Source organism: Lethenteron reissneri, chromosome 53, assembly GCF_015708825.2.
Source record: "Lethenteron reissneri isolate LAM-NWPU_2019-01 chromosome 53, ASM1570882v1, whole genome shotgun sequence".
NCBI classification, from domain to species: domain Eukaryota; kingdom Metazoa; phylum Chordata; class Hyperoartia; order Petromyzontiformes; family Petromyzontidae; genus Lethenteron; species Lethenteron reissneri.
The window spans coordinates 4,085,718-4,102,661 of NC_083831.1; positions in this window are offsets into that span (position 1 = coordinate 4,085,718).

Genomic DNA, 16,944 nt, shown 5'->3' on the forward strand with positions numbered 1-16,944 from the left:
GTGATGCGGCTGAAACCTGAATTAAAGAACATCGCATTCACTTTTAAGAGGAGCGAGCGTGGATGTGTTCAGGGAGAAGATGGTTGATGGCCGTGCGTTGCTGGAGCGCCAGTCAAAGGAGAGAGACAGGACGTCCACGGTGGAGACGGAGCGATTAAAGGAGCCCGTGCTGCAGGCGCCAGGTGGATCATTTACCATCGCAGGGTTGAGAGGGGAGAAGAATGCGGCGACGTCAGGAGAGAGGCTTTCATCCAGCAGTGGATTGATCATGGCTGATGATGCAGACGGTGATGATGCCGGGTCTTTAACCTTGTTAAGATAATATAAAACGTGAAAAAAATAATAAAAATAAAAAATGTGGGGTTATTCAACTTTACAGGCTGGAAGCCATAAAACCATATCAGTCATATCAGTCAAACGGGCCCTTATATTATCACGTGGTTAAGGATTTTAAGAGAGCGTTACGGGTGACGCCACAACATACACAGTATATACTCTTTGGTTCTTTCGGTAAAGTCACGTAGGTTAAAAAGAAAACAAATAAATTAAATCACGACGTTTCGGAGGCAACACAAGCCTGCATCTTCAGGTAGAACCGTCACAGCAATTTTAACCTTTACCGAAAAAACCAAAGAGTATGGATCCTTGCAGTCACGAAAGCTTCAAACTAGAATTAATACACAGAATATGTTTTATATTTCATATTGATTCCAATACGTTGACGTCTCCCCCCCCCCTCTCTCTTGCTGCTTGAATACAACTGGACGTTGCCACAGTGGCGGTGTGACGTTCCGCACCACCAGCCTTGCAATCCATACGTCGTCGGTTCGATTTCATATCACGGCGCGGTGGTTAAAACTGTGGGGAGTGGGGTGGAATTTCTTAACACCCTCCCACCCATGACCCCAGCCGCCTCTGTTCAGAATCAGCAAATTTATTTATTTTTCACAGATGTTCAATAGGGGCGGCTCAGAACGTTACAACAACAAACAATGCAACAGCATATGAAAGGTAAACAAATAACACAGAAATACAAACATAACTTAAATTTTGTTTTTATTGTACCAGGTTAAGCCCACTGGAGCTATTAGCTTCTTGTTCAGAAGCGACCTGGCCACAAATGATAGCTCAACGATTTAAAGCTTTCGTGACTGCAGGGATTCATCTTCTTGGTTCTTTCGGTAAAGTCACGTAGAAGGCAAATAATAAAATAATAAAAATAGAACATAATAAAATGCAATTGCATTTTATACAATAGTTTTTTACCGAAAGAACCAAGAACACGAGGACATTTATAATAGGCAAATAATATAAATAATCTAAACGCAACGTTTAGAATATTCACAGTCCAAAGCCGATCGGGAAGTCACGTGTGGTGAGGCAAAGGTGTCGCTACTCCCCATCACTTCCAAGTCGCACTGGCAAGAGTGGAAGAGTAGGCCAAGCAGCCTCTGGAGAGGAAGGGCCATTGAGCTCAGCAGCTCTTATTCAACAGCTCGCTCTAGGTGGTTGGGGGCGGGGTGCGGGCTTCCGCTAGCAGTGGCGATTGCAGGGGCTGTGCTTTTAGCTTCATCTTTTCACCGGGAGATGCTCATGTGGACCCATGGGCGTACTCAGGGTCTGGTGGTACATGTTGTTCATGTCGTTAATTGTGAAAATTCCGTCACAGTTACTATGATCACTGTTGCATTGCTTTCATGGCTTTGTTTTGGTGATTTCGAAAAGTTTTTTGGTTTGGCCATGTGTGTTTGTTGTAGTACGGAGTTAAACTGATGGCCTTAATCTAAGTTGTCTTGTGGTTGTTGTTGTTGTTTGACTTGCATCCCACTGGGATTTTTGCACACAGCGTTGGTGTACGGTGCTTTTTCTGGAATATTATGCCGTTTTTTTCCTGGATTTTCTGTTTGCACTTAGTCACATCGTCACTTTAAGATGTTTTATTGTTTATGTTTTTGTTTTTTGTTTGTTGCTGTTGCATCCGGTTCAAGAGCAGAATGGCTCACAGGGCTATATCTAATAAATGAAAACTGAAAAAAAATCTGGGTCTGGGGAGCGGCAGGGGGCGGCATTCCTCCACTCACTGCACCACCACGACCGCCACGCAGAGCAATCGAGTAGCACTGCTGATGGCAGACGTGATGGCCTGTATCTAAATGACACAATATTAACCTATGTAGTCATTCATTTGAATAAGCACTTTTAAATGTGTGTATCCATAAAACGGGTGGTTTTTTGGGGGGTTAGCTCGCGTGAAAAATATAAATGTGTCGTTGAACCCATTACCACCCGACACAGCCAACTAGTAAGGGTTGTCACGTAAACAGAACGTGGCCAATTCGTCACTAGTACAGCACTAGTGTATAGTGTAGTGTATAGTGTAGTGTATAGTGCAGCGTATAGTAGTGTAGCGTATAGTAGTGTAGTGTATAGTAGTGTATAGTAGTGTAGTGTATAGTAGTGTAGTGTATAGTAGTGTAGTGTATAGTAGTTTAGTGTCTAGTGTAGTGTATAGTGGAGTGTACAGTAGTGTAGTGCATATTGGAGTGAATAGTAGTGTAGTATATAGTAGTGTATAGTGTAGTGTATAGTATAATATAGTGGAGTATATAGTAGTGTAGTGTATAGTGGAGTGTATAGTAGTGTAGTGTATAGTGGAGTGTATAGTAGTGTATAGTATAGTGTTTAGCAGTGTAGTGTATGGTGTAGTGTACTAGTACAGCACGCCGGTGTGTTGGAGAGCAAAGCCACAACGTTTACAATCTGAGTACGACGTTTCGCCAGTAATTACAACCAGCTTCATCAGGCGACAGCCAGATTTGTGGAGAAGTCCTCCTATTTCGTTCCTTAAATAGAGGCGTAGTTGTGATTTCAATGACTATGGGTATCCATGGCCGATTTGGTTATTCATATGGTAATCAACGTACATTATGCATGCATATTATGCAATCCCATTGTTCTTCAACATCCTGTGTGTGATTAAAATAGCCGTCCCAACGGTAATCCCTACTTAAGTATGGTGACCTGTATAGGCATGCAAGTCTGTAGCTATCCGAATGGTTACAATAAGTTTAATTTATCGCAATTTCGAGAGATTCTCGAATTAGTTTTGGCAAGTAGTCACATTATCAAAATCAATTGAGTGTCCTTGTTGGCACGCGTGTTCTGACACTGCTGACGATTGTATTTAGGAGTATTTAATATTTATTTGGTGTTCATTTAGTCTCGTGCTGATCATTCGTCCTGTTTGCCCAACATAACATTTTCCACAAATTTCGATTTAAAGCTTTCGTGACTGCAGGGATTCATCTTCTTGGTTCTGTCGGTAAAGTCACGTTGTCTCCCCGACAGACCTGGTCTTCACCTGAGGACGGCTGCTTGCGTTGTGGCCGAAACGTCGTGAGAATTATTTTATTATGTTTAATTTTTATTATTTTATTATTTCCCTTCTACGTGACTTTACCGAAAGAACCAAGAAGAAGAATTTGCCACAAAGGCAATTAATCCGGTACACACCTCCTATTGATAGTTTCGGTAATACATCTTTTGTACCAGACATTAATTTCTGTATTTTATGTACCGTGCTAAATCTGACTCGGATGTTTGTTTTTCCAAACATCTGGCTAGTTTATCATTTACTCCCGCACGCAATGTACGGCATTTTAATGGTTTTAATTACTTGGCCAGTTTCAATGCACGTGTTATTTGATTTGGTTTTGGCATTCAATGCCCTGTTGATTTGTGCATCATTGTAACCGTTCTTTTGCAGCGCTTCTTTAACATGTTTAATTTAACTTCTCATACTATCACCATCTGACACTCTCTTATCCCGATGTGTGAGCGTCTTGATGAGAGTGGATTTCTGTGCGAGGTGATGGTGTGACTGCATTCGGCTAGGCGTCAGTTTGCGTTTTCTTTCGGTCAACGCCGTGTCTTATTTTACCATTTGGACCGCGTCTGAGCATAATGTCAAGAAATGGTAGAATTCTGTCAGCTTCCACTTCCATGGTGAACTAGATGAATGGGTTTTGCGAGTTGAGATGATTTAGAGATTCGTTAAGTGTATCTTAACGAATAAATGTGTGTATGTCCATCATTACTAAAGGTAAGCATATATGTATGCCCTCTCCACTCTCACCCTAATTTCTTCATGAACTTTGGGTATTAATATTCGCGGATGTAATATTCACGAAATTCTCCATTGGCTACCACGCCCCCACGCCCCCGGTGCCTTACAAAATAAAAAATGGCTACCCCAGCGTGCGAATATTAAGGTGTTGATTGTTCATTGATGCTTTCGCTTTCAAATATGTATTTGCAACGGTGTGATTGCGATTAAAATTAAACTCCTCGACGCAATTGGTAATTTCTATCAACGTTTACTCTTAAGTTATTTCGGTAAAGTCACGTCGGTAGAAAAAGAAAATAAAAAAAAATATCACGACGTTTCGATCGCAACACAAGCGGTCGTCATCAGGCCGAGAACACTGCACCCTCGCGGACTTTTATTTTGACACCAAAACCCGTGTCTTCTCTTGTCGAGAACACTGCATCCTCGCGGACTTTTATTTTGACACCAAAACCCGTGTCTTCTCTTGTCGAGAAAACTGCACTCTCGCGGACTTTCATTTTGACACCAAAACCCGTTTCTTCTCTTGTCGAGAACACTGCATCCTCGCGGACTTTTATTTTGACACCAAAACCCGTGTCTTCTCTTGTCGAGAAAACTGCACTCTCGCGGACTTTTATTTTGACACTAAAGCCCGTGCCGTCTCTTGCCGAGCAACACTGCACCCTCGTGGACTTTTATTTTGACACCAAAACCCGTGTCTTCTCTTGTTGAGAACACTGCACCCTCGCGGACTTTTATTTTGACACCAACGCCCGTGTCTTCTCTTGTCGAGCAACACTGCACCCTCGCGGACTTTTATTTTGACACCAAAACCCGTGTCTTCTCTTGCCGAGAAAACTGCCCCCTGGCGGACTTTTATTTTGACACCAACGCCCGTGTCTTCTCTTGCCGAGAAAACTGCACTCTCGCGGACTTTTATTTTGACACCAAAACCCGTGTCTTCTCTTGCCGAAAAAACTGCCCCCTGGCGGACTTTTATTTTGACACCAAAACCCGTGTCTTCTCTTGCCGAGAAAACTGCACTCTCGCGGACTTTTATTTTGACACTAAAACCCGTGTCTTCTCTTGCCGAGAAAACTGCACCTCCGCGGACTTTTATTTTGACACCAAAGCCCGTGTCTTCTCTTGTCGAGCAACACTCCACTCTCGCGGACTTTTATTTTGACACCAACGTCCGTGCCTTCTCTTGCCGAGCAACACTGTACTCTCGCGGACTTTTATTTTGACACCATAACCCGTTTCTTCTCTTGTCGAGAAAACTGCACTCTCGCGGACTTTAATTTTGACACCAAAACCAGTGTCTTCTCTTGCTGAAAAAACTGCCCCCTGGCGGACTTTTATTTTGACACCAAAACCCGTGTCTTCTCTTGCCGAGAAAACTGCACTCTCGCGGACTTTTATTTTGACACCAAAACCAGTGTCTTCTCTTGCTGAAAAAACTGCCCCCTGGCGGACTTTTATTTTGACACCAAAACCCGTGTCTTCTCTTGCCGAGAAAACTGCACTCTCGCGGACTTTTAATTTGACACCAACTTCCGTGCCTTCTCTTGCCGAGCAACACTGCACCCTCGTGGACTTTTATTTTGACACCAAAACCCGTGTCTTCTCTTGCCGAGAAAAATGCCCCCTCGCGGACTTTAATTTTGACACCAACGCCCGTGTCTTCTCTTGCCCAGAACACTCCACTCTTGCGGACTTTTATTTTGACACCAAAGCCCTGTCTTCTCTTGCCGAGCAAACACTGCACCCTCGGGGACTTTTATTATGACACCAAAACCCGTGTCTTCTCTTGCCGAGAAAACTGCACCTTCGTGGACTTTTATTTTGACACCAAACCCCGTATCTTCTCTTGCCGAGAAAACTGCACCTTCGCGGACTTTTATTTTGACACCAAAATCCGTGTCTTCTCTTGCCGAGAAAACTGCACCCTCGGGGACTTTTATTTTGACACCAACGCCCATGTCTTCTCTTGCCGAGAAACACTGCACCCTGGCGGACTTTTATTTTGACACCAAAGCCCAACCTGAAAACCGTTGTGGATAATTGCACATTGCGTCTCACGCGTGACCGGATACTTTTGATTTGCGATTAATGATTAACGTAACTTATTACAGGGCATGAGATGTGATGCCCATACAGGCGACTCTTTTACGGGATAGCCGTGGCTGACACTGCCCCCTGTCTCCTTCGTGCGACCTTTCAGCCCTCCCACGTTGCAAGGAATCGTCTGAAGGCACTAATGTAACCTTAGGAACAAGCTACAATCATCAATACATCACGCACGGCGGTCTCCGTTTTAACGACACAACGTCGTAAATCGGACCGTGTAAAATAAACTTCACACGCAATTTTTTTTTTTTTACCAGGTAAGGCTCCACTGAGCTATGTAGCTCATTTTCAGAAGCGACCTGGCCCCAAATGATGGCTCAACGAAGTGACTTGTGTGGAAATGTATAGCAGCCAAATACTCTAAACGCGTGATGTTGATTCTAAATGTGGAGGGAAAAACCGGAGGACCCGGAGAAAAATCCACGCGACCACGGGGAGAGAGGACGTGGAAAATCCCAAATATACAGCAGCAAACGTCAAGTTCTGGATCGAACCCACAAACTTCTGTATACCCATCGGGTTTTTCAGTTTTATCGGCCACATTAAACAGGCTGTAATAGCTAAAAAAAAAAGTCCACGCGTTTTCTTTTTTATAACAGAAGCTCCACGCCAACTCAACATCGAAAAAATTAACCCGTAAAAACAAAGTTTTTCACTATAAATCCTTTATATGCGTGGCGGCTAGAGTCCTCTCGTCCTCTGGCTTGAGATGGCTGCCACCTATGGGTCAGATGATTGCCTGCCACCATTAAGCAATTGGTAATTAAATATTATTTATTTTTTCCTAAAAAGTGTAAAATTTTGGGGAAAATGTTCAGGAAAATTAATTGTCACGCACAACGAGTCTGTGTGGAAAATGTGAGCTCGATTGGATCACGGGAAGTGGGTTAAAAAACGACCGAAAGATTTGCACGGTTGTAAGCGCGCAAGCAAGCAAGTGAACTTAATATAAAGGATTTTAAAAAGCAGACCGACTACATGAATCTAGTTTCAGCGTCGTGAATCGATCCGCGGTCCCGGCATATAAACGGAGAGTGGTAAATTATGGCGACTGAGAGAGGATTTCCTGGCTAAAACATGCGTAACGATGATGATGATGATGATGGTAAAAATATAAATATATTTTTTGCAAGATGCTACGTCGCATTGTAAAATAAAGTTGAACAGGTTCCCAAAGAACACAAAGTGTATCTTATATTTAAAGGAGATATATTTTTTATTGTTATAAACGAAACTAAAAAACAGTGCAATCATTGTAAGTCTGTTATAACCATGACATTGTGATGAGTAAGCGCGCAGAGATTAGAATAACATTCATGTTATGGTTGAAAAGATTATTGACGTAAGTTTAAAGTCAACATTACAAAATATATATATATAACACTGTATATTTGTTTTCATATCACAGTCTTTGTACTTAACAATATAGTTTAATTGCGCAGAGCAATGCAGTGGACTGTTGCACGTATGTGTGTTGAACTTCTTTCGATTTAAAGCTTTCGTGACTGCAGAGATTCATATTCTTGGTTCTTTCGGTAAAGTCACGTAGAAGGAAAATAACAAAATAATAAAAAATAAAATAATAAAGATCTCACGACGTTTCGATTGCAACACAAGCAATCATCATCATGTGTGAAAACCACAGCAAGAAAATTTGAAAACATTTTTAAAAAAATTCTTGCTGTGGTTTTCACACCTGATGATGATTGCTTGTGTTGCAATCGAAACGTCGTGAGAATTTTATTTTTTATTTTTATTATTTTATTATTTCCCTTCTACGTGACTTTACGGAAAGAACCAAGAACATGTTGACCTTCTTACGCGCCGTACATAGCCAACGGTGCAAATCGGAGGTACAGGGAATATAAAAAAAAACGCTTCAATTAAATCTTGACTTGAAGCTTTCGTGACTGTAGTAATCCATACTCTTTGGTTCTTTCGATGAAGTCATGTAGAAGGGAAATAATAAAATAATAAAAATAAAACATAATAAAATACAATTATCACGAAGTTTCGGCCACAACACGAGGACGGCTGCTTGCGTTGTGGCCGAAACGTCGTGAGAATTTTATTTTATTTAGTTTTAGTTTGATTATTTTATTATTTCCCTTCTACGTGACTTAACCGAAAGAACCAAAGAGTTCGCTTCAGTTAATCTTTTAGCAAAGGCAGCACGTGCCATGAGAACCTTAACGCGTTCTCTGCGTGACACGATGCCATCTGGGTCGCGGCAAGATTCCGCACAAGGCTTACGATGACCTATTTAGGCAGCAGAGAAGTAATAGTATATTTAAGTTAATCATACAGCAAGTACAATATTATAGTGGTATACACAAACACAAAGATGCCCCGTATCACGAACACCCCATTTCACCCTCTCACTCAGCCACTCACTGACACGTTCACTCACTCAGCCACTCACTCACTCACTCAAGCTAAAGACTCCCCGTATATTATCAGAGTTATGTTTTTTGTTTGCATTATGGCTGCAGGTATTGTGGTCTATGCAAACATGACTCCTTGTAAAAAAAGGTGTCAGTTTGTTGCCAGATAGAAGGGTAAAAAAAACTATTATCATATTTTTTACTGCCAAATGAGGTTCCAATAGTGTAAATGCTTACCCCGAGCTCTCATACTCTGATAGTGCATTGTCCTTGAGTTGTGCGCCTTTTGGCGTCATCTGGTCCAACCCATGTGAGACTAGGCTCTAAGGAAAGCTGTCTCGGGTGTGGACCAATCAAATTCAAGGACAGTGCACACATTATCAGCGTTACGTTTTTTTTTTGCATTATGACTGCAGGTATTGTGGTCTATGCAAACATGACTCCTTGTAAAAAAAGGTGTCAGTTTTGTTGACAGATAAAAGGGTAAAAAAACAATTATCACGTCACATTTACACAAGCAGTCCAATCAATCGTACATTGTCAACCCACTGTTGCTGGCCATGGAGGTTGTTGTTCTGACCCTACTTCACCAGATCTGCTCAATGCGAATTGCTAAAGGAGGAGGCACAGGAATGGTTCTCGGTTCGGCTATCGCTTGCTGCTTGGAATCAATCTCCGATGCGTCACCCCTGAAAAAAAAAGTTGCAACCGCCAGTTTGCCCAGTAAATATGAATTAATGCTCATGCGGTGTTCAGGCTCGAGGGTAAGTTGTTGCCTGGGATGAAACGTGGCGTCCGAGAAACTTGCTGTGGTGCCGAGATACACCGTGGGTTGTAGGGTAAATATTCTTGCGCGAGAAAATAAACCCCCACCCTCCCCCCCCCCGTACGCTTTTGATGGGACCAGTCTGCAGACGATAAAAAGTGGCATCCAGGAAATGGAATGCGTCCGACAGGAGGCACCGCCAGAGGGAGACGGAGCGGATGAAATCGGCTCTGTGCGTAGGCGCCGGGGGGATCGTGACATCGCAAGATCGTGAGACGGGGCAGCGGCTTGGGGAAGCCTTCATCCAGCAGTGGACTGACCACGGATGATGATGGAGAGGATAATGATAATTCGAACTCATATATTCTCAGTTTTGCTCTTTATAAATGTACAACTGTGGCATCCAAAGAAATCAATGTTTTAAAAAATACGTATATAAAATATTCCGCAATACTACACATTGCAAGTTTATTCAGAATATGAGAATCATGTTAAAATATTAGCGGTTTTTACTCTCGACTATTTTGTGAAGATAAGATTACATTTATAATAGCGGTTTTTTTTTGGGTTAGATCGCGTAAATATATAAATGTGTCGTTAAAACCCACCACCACCCGACACAGCCAACTAGTAAGGGTTGTCACGTAAACATAACTTGGCCAATTCGTCACTAGTACAGCACTAGTGTGTAGTGTAGTGTATAGTAGTGTAAAGTAGTGTAGTGTATAGTAGTGTAGTGTATAGTATTGTAGTGTATAGTGTAGTGTATAGTAGTGTAGTGTATAGTAGTGTAGTGTATAGTAGTGTAGTGTATAGTAGTGTAGTGTATAGTGTAGTATACTAGTACAGCACACCGGTGTGTTGGAGAGGCAAGCCACAACATTTACAAACTGAATACGTTTAGCCAGTAATTACAACTAGCTTCATCAGGCGACAGCCAGATTTGTGGACAGCCACAAATGGAGTGCTTGTGGGTTTTAACGACACATTTCTACATTAACACGATCTAACCCAAACAAAACCTCTATCATGGATGATGTTGGTCGCGAAAGCCTACGTGTTAAAAAGATTACATTTGTTGGGGCGTTCAGGTATTGTCTTAACGGGTTTGTCCGTGACTCTGAATGCGCCGGAGCGGAAAAGGAAATGTGTGATGGATGATAGAACGTTGTATCGTTTTTACAACATTGTGTTTTGAAGCTATCAATCAATCGGACACTCTTAAGTTAAACAGATTTCCTGTTTGAAATATACTGTTGGACTTGTGCAACCCTTGCACTTTTAGTAACGTGATCCTGTGGCAGAAAGCTAAAGTTCGCTCATTACTGGGGCTTTATTTGACGCAATAGCGGTTATTATTTTAGATTTGCAATATTTTTTTACTGTAAGTTCTCCCCACAGCTGTTTGGGAATTGCTCTTCATAACAGCCATGTGACAACGTTAATTGTTGCAAAATACACGTACATAGATAATCATTTGACATTGCAAATACCTAGATTCATGCGTTAAAAATCATTGGCATTATTGTTACCATAGGCCGTGCAGTCATCTCGAAAGTGTTCCTTATGGACGAATATCTTTTTGTTCATGTTATTATACAGGAATGCAATGTATGACTTTCAAGCTGCAAATTTTAGTGCGCATTATATATCATCTTTATATATAATAAACATTCGTTACATTTATTTGTTTCAAATACAGATGCTATACACACACACACACACATCTGGGGTGTTACACAATTTCGGCGCAGTCACGAGCCAAGACGTTTAACAAACCATCCTCGTAGCACCGTACGCGCGGTGTCATTTCATCAACACTCCCACAATGATTAAAGCTTTGAACGCGGACGCAATGCTCCTCGCTCCTCGCTCTCGTAAAGAGAGAGAGAGGACGACTCAGAGATGCCAGGAGAAAGGAGGGACCACTGCATAGGAGCGGCAACAGCAGCAGCAGCAGCCAGGCAGAGATCCAGCACCAACAATCACTCAAACTGTGCAGTTCCCTAAAAAATATTTAAGATGCGGAAGAAAACCGGAGAGCCCCAGAGAACACCCAGGCATGCGAGGGAGAAACACTCTATCCCATACAGACGGAGCAGGTTGAATTCCACTTTTGACGCTGCACCACCCCCTCCTGGCGAGCCAGGATATTGCACCTCGAGTTATTAACGTTTTCTTTGTAATAATGATGGTTTTATTATTATGTTGTTGTGAAAGCCGCGTGAATTATTTTACGCGTACACAAAACTGATTGCGCCATCACGACCAAATCCCAGCATGGTATTCCAAGCGCATTTCTCGTTCGTCAAAAGAAAATGTGGAAAAATGTATCTATTTCTCTGAACCACAGTCCTTATTTGGTTGACGCTTGCTAACACCCAAGTACAAAGCCACCGTGCGATTAATTATACGATCCATTTACCCACCTCCTTAAAGAGCCCGCAACGTGGCGATGATGCGTTGAAATATCAATTAATTACAGCGTGTTCATTCGCGGACTATTGGATACGGTATTTTTGTTTGGTTTACGTTGCTAAGCCCAAGAAGGAAAGGAAACGGAAAGAGAGGAAGGGCTCATATTCTTGGGTTTTGTCGGTAAAGTCACGTAGGTAAAACATTTTAATTAAAATTAATAAAAGTAAAATAAAATAAAAAATAAAATAAAAATCACGACGTTTCGGAGGCAACACAAGTTGTCGTCTTCAGGTGGAATCGTCACAGCACGATTGCAGTATTTTTTTTACTTTATACAGCAAGCGTGCTGTGACGGTTCCACCTGAAGACGGAAGCTTGTGTTGCCTCCGAAACGTCGTGATTTTTATTTTATTTTTATTTTACTTTTATTAATTTAAATTTTAAATTTTTACCTACGTGACTTTACCGAAAAAACCCAAGAATATGAATCCTTGCAGTCACGAAAGCTTCAAATCTAGGAGAGGAAGGGCTAACGGGGAATGGCTTGAAGGCGATATCGGAGATAGGTGCCGGGCAGATGCGGCTTGCTGCTCGAGCCACATTGGCGCAAGACCAAGAGGAAAGGACAAACAGACGATGAAATTTACACCATTGGAACCTCATTTGCCAGTAAAAAATATGATAATTGTTTTTTTACCCTTCTATCTGGCAACAAAACTGACACCTTTTTTTACAAGGAGTCATGTTTGCATAGACCACAATACCTGCAGTCATAATGCAAACAAAAAACATAACTCTGATAATGTATGCACTGTCCTTGAAGTTGATTGGTCCACACCCGAGACAGCTTTGCCTAGAGCCTAGTCTCACATGGGTTGGACCCGATGACGCCAAAAGGCGTACATTATCAGAGTTATGTTTTTTGTTTGCATTATGACTGCAGGTATTGTGGTCCATGCAAACATGACTCCTTGTAAAAAAAGGTGTCAGTTTTGTTGCCAGATAGAAGGGTAAAAAACCAATTATCAGACGACGAAATGTGCAGTGGACACTGACTGGCTTTCTTGCCCCCGTGATGATGATGATGATGACGACGGGCGTTTACGGAACGGTTGCAAAATAACACGATGCGACCAACGTAGTTCAGCGCGTGTGGTTGTACTGCATCGCGATTGAACTTGGGTTGCCGCCGTTGATACTTTAGACCAGGGACGGGGAACCTTTTTTTATGCCAAGGGCCATTTGGATATGTATAACATCATTAGCGGGCCATACAAAATTATCAACTTAAAAATTAGCCCGTTATATTTGGTCAAACATTTCATTAACTCACCCCAAATGCGATGGCTGGAACTGCTTCTCTTTGGCGAGGCGTGTGATGTTGGCTGGTGTTGATGATGTTGCTGCTTTTCAATTTAAAGCTTTCGTGACTGCAGGGATTCATCTTCTTGGTTCTTTCGGTAAAGTCACGTAGAAGGGAAGTAATAACGCAAGCAGCCGTCCTCAGGTGATTTCTTCACCTGAGGATGGCTGCTTGCGTTGTGGCCGAAACGTCGTGAGAATTATTTTATTATGTTATATTTTATGTTTTATTTTTATTATTGTATTACTTCCCTTCTACGTGACTTTACCGAAAGAACCAAGAAGATGTTGCTACTCGCAACTACTTTTCCAGGTTTGCTCCTAGATTTATTGAATTTCCAGTCCCACCTACGATGACCTTGGCAGGGCCAGAGACCAATGATTTCGCGGGCCTCATACGGCCCGCGGGCCGGACGTTCCCCACCCCTACTTTAGACAAACGCCGAATATATTTCTCAAATCGAACCTGGGTCTGTTATCAAAATGGTGCAGTACACGGTGCTGTGGGTTCAGTTTAACACAATTCCACCAGATCTCGGTATGGACGCATGTACGTTGAACTTATTTTGCACCGCAACGTAGCCACCGTGGGAGGTGAGGCAAATCAATTTCTGTCACCTAAGACCATTTTATTCTTCTAGATTTGAAGTTTTCGTGACTGCAAGAATCCATACTCTTTGGTTCTTTCGGTAACGTCACGTAGGTGAACATAATTTAGTTATTCTCATTTTTATTGTATTATTTATTTTATTTGTATTTTCAACTACGTGACTTTAACGAAAGAACCAAAAAGTAATTTTTTTACCGATTCCTGGACGGTCAGAGTCATAAACCAGAGATACATCCCCATGATCACAGGGACAGCCACCCCTTTCAAATGTCGCAATCGTAACGATATTAGTCGACGCAACACAACCTTGTGAAGTGACGTGCGCTGCAAATGTGGGTTACGCGCCATTGCTTTTGAACGAGACAAGAACAAAAACCCATCTCGGTTTATAACTTTATTCGCTCCAGATCCGGCCAAAATGTTTATGAAAATCGGCTTTAACAGATTTACGAAAGAGCCGCGAGAAATGTTAGCTACGCGGTTGAAATATTGTTTTAATATCGAAAAAAGAAGAGAAAATATCTTCCCAAAAGTAATATTAGAGTTTACAGACTCTGAGCAATGTTTTTTTTTATGACCGTCTTTCATTTTAAACGATGCACTGACTCCCCTGTAATTGGCAGGGATGAGGTCACGTGGCTTTGATCAGCTCTGCCGAGTGCAGCTGCATCAGCTCGGAGCATTACCGTTGAGAGTATTTTCTGCTCAAAATGCAACTTTGTGTGATTGTTACTTTATATATATATATAGCATAATGTCCATGTTACGTAATGTCAAAAAAATATATATGCAGGCTAAATTAGAAGTACAAAAAAAATGATCAAGCCAAATACTCGGGACATTTTAAAAGTAGGGTGGAATGTTCGCATTGGAAGCATCGCTCCTTTACCAGCGTGCCGTTCAGCTCATATGGATAATCTCCCAACACGCGCTACGACATGACAGCGGAAGGTGTCGAGAGAGAGAGAGCGATAACCCTCCCCCCCCACCAGTTGCAGAATCAACGTCCTGTAAACCACGGACGCGCTTGCAGAGGGCTCCCCTCGGAGCAAGAAGGTGGACGTGAGTTCCGTTCTAGATTTGAAGCTTTCGTGACTGCAAGGATTCATATTCTTAGGTTTTTTTCGGTAAAGTCACGTAGGTAAAAAATTTAAATTAATAAAAGTAAAAATAAAATAAATTAAAATCACGACGTTTCGGAGGCAACACAAGCTTCCGTCTTCAGGTGGAACCGTCACAGCACGATTGCTGTTACTTGATACACCTGAAGACGGAAGCTTGTGTTGCCTCCGAAAGGTCGTGATTTTTATTTTTTTATTTTATTTTCATTTTTACTTTTATTAATTTAAATTTTTTACCTACGTGACTTTACCGAAAAAACCTAAGAATATAAAAATGTGAGTTCCGTTCCTGACTCGGGCGCCTTCCTGAATGTTACCTCTCTACCCCCCCCCCACCCCTCACCCCCCTCATGTCTTTCACGAGTTGTCATCCGAGTTCTCCGATTTCCTGCCATAGCTAACAACAACAACAATAACAAAACGATACAACGCGAACCGCGACTGGCCAAACAACTTATCTCTCGATGCTGAAGATTAAAAAAATAAAATCACACCGCAAATCATTCACAATAGGGATCAACACAGCAGCAGCAGCAACAGCACCAACAGCAGCAGCAACAGCACCAACAGCAGCACCAGCAGCAGCAACAACAGCACCAGCAGCAGCACCAGCAGTAGCAGCAACAGCACCAACAGCAGCAACACCAGCAGCAGCACCAGCAGCAGCAGCAGCAACAGCATCAGCACCGGCAGCAACAGCAACAGCACCAGCAGCAGCAGCACCAGCAGCAACAGCACCAGCAGCAGCACCAGCAGCAGCAGCAACAGCACCAGCAGCAGCACCAGCAGCAGCACCAGTAGCAGCAGCAACAGCACCACCACCAGCAGAAGCACCAGCAGCAGCACCAGTAGCAGCAGCAACAGCAGCAGCAGCAGCAACAGCACCAGCAGCAGCAGCACCAACAGCACCAACAGCAGCACCAGCAACAGCAGCAACAGCACCAGCAGCAACAGCACCAGCAGCAGCAGCACCAGCAACAGCAGCAACAGCACCAGCAGCAACAGCACCAGCAGCAGCACCAGCAGCAGCAACAGCACCAGCAGCAGCACCAGCAGCAGCACCAGTAGCAGCAGCAACAGAAGCAACAGCAGCAACAGCACCAGCAGCAGCACCAGCAGCAGCAGCAACAGCACCAGTAGCAGCACCATCGTCTTCCCCTCCTGCGCAACACGTGACAGGACCCCCCCCCCTCCCACCGCCCTGAAATTTGTCTTGAGTCTTGAGACTCGGCGAGGCTTTCCTGCGTAAAACCATCTCGTCAGCAACAAAAGTCCCTTTGAACATCCGCACAAAGTCACGACCTCTCACACACATACTCATACATATACACATACACTCATACACACACACAATCATACATACACACACAATCATACATACACACACACAATCATACATACACACACACAATCATACATACACACACACAATCATACATACACACACACAATCATACACACACACACTCATACACACACACATACACACAAACAAAGATCAAACAAAGATCCCTCATATAGCCTTAGCAGACTGTCGGGGCAAGTGCTGTTAGCGAGCACCTATGAAGGCCGGAACGGTACACGAGGGGGTGGGTGGCCAGACCCACGCCAGACCGCCTTTGTCTCCCGAGCGGCGATGTTTACACATCGCACCAGGTACTCATTTCAGGCTGAGTCGACCTAAGGGAGGCCCAGGACCGGTTCAGATAATCGTCACTGGTGTTGGCAGTGAGCGGGAATCGAACCCGGGTTGCCAGGTTCGTAGCGCAGCGCGCTTACCACTACACTCATAGACACGCATACAAAAAAGACAAAGATCTGCCGTATAGCCTTAACAGACTGTAGGGGCAAGTGATGTTAGCGAGCACCTATGAGGGCCGGACACATACATACAAACACATACAAAAAAGACAAAGATCCCCCCGTATAGCCTTAACAGACTGTAGGAGCAAGTGCTGTTAGCGAGCACCTTCACACACACACATACACACACACACTCATACACACACACACTCATACACACACATACTCATACACACACACTC